Source organism: Octopus bimaculoides, chromosome 24, assembly GCF_046866305.1.
Source record: "Octopus bimaculoides isolate indiv1 chromosome 24, ASM4686630v1, whole genome shotgun sequence".
NCBI classification, from domain to species: Eukaryota; Metazoa; Mollusca; class Cephalopoda; order Octopoda; family Octopodidae; genus Octopus; species Octopus bimaculoides.
The window spans coordinates 33,561,924-33,562,681 of NC_142951.1; the positions used below are offsets into that span (position 1 = coordinate 33,561,924).

The following is a 758-nucleotide window of genomic DNA, read 5'->3' on the forward strand; positions in this document are numbered from 1 at the left end:
GTGGAGAAGAAAAAGAAGACGAAGAAGACAAAAAGATGTGAATACGATGAAGACGATGACGATGATGATTGATGACTGATTGATGATGATGATGATGATGATGATTGCGATGGTGATAGCGGTGATGGTAGCTACAGTACCTACGGCGACTGAAGGAACCAGCAAGGCGTGATGTACTGGCAGGAGAGAGAGAGAGAAAGAGAGAGAGAGAGAGAGAGAGAGAGAGAGAGAGAGAGAGAGAGAGAGGGCAGATTAAGAAGGGGAGGGAGGAGGACGAATCGAAAAGAGGAGAAAGAGAAAGTAGATGTTTAACGAAAAACAACAAAAGCCGAGAAAGGAGGGAATACAAGAGAATTTAAGAAAGGGACGAAAGGAAAAGAAAGAGGGTAAATAAAGAGAAAGGAGGAGGATAGATAGGGATCCAAAGGCATCTTTAGATAGAATGATAGATAGGCAGAGAAAGATAACCAGTAGGGTGGACATTTATATATATATATATATATATATATAGATAGATAGATATATAGATAGATAGATAGGGAGATAGACAGATAGAGATTCTGTAGTACTTTGTACTATATATATATATGTGTGTGTGTGTGTGTATACATATATGTACACACACACACGCACGCGTACATACACAGACACGCATACATGCATAAATATAGACGAGAAAGAGAGAGAGAATGAGAGATAGAAACGGAATAAGACAGAGAAGGGCAGAGAGGGAGGGGGAGAGAGAGGAAGAGAAAGAG

General features: G+C 40.2%; 1 protein-coding gene across 2 annotated transcripts in view; it reads left to right on the forward strand.

Annotated features, from left to right (window-relative positions):
- The first annotated feature begins 238 nt into the window (after positions 1–238).
- LOC106874378 (ras-like protein family member 10B) overlaps positions 239–758 on the forward strand; it is a 67,828-nt gene continuing 67,308 nt past the window's right edge. Inside the window, exon 1 of one of the 2 annotated variants that reach the window (XR_016238274.1) lies at positions 239–758. This exon is cut by the window's right edge and continues 643 nt beyond it. The gene's annotated coding sequence lies outside the window, so the exon portion shown is untranslated. The other variant, XM_089341478.1, reaches the window with a different exon arrangement.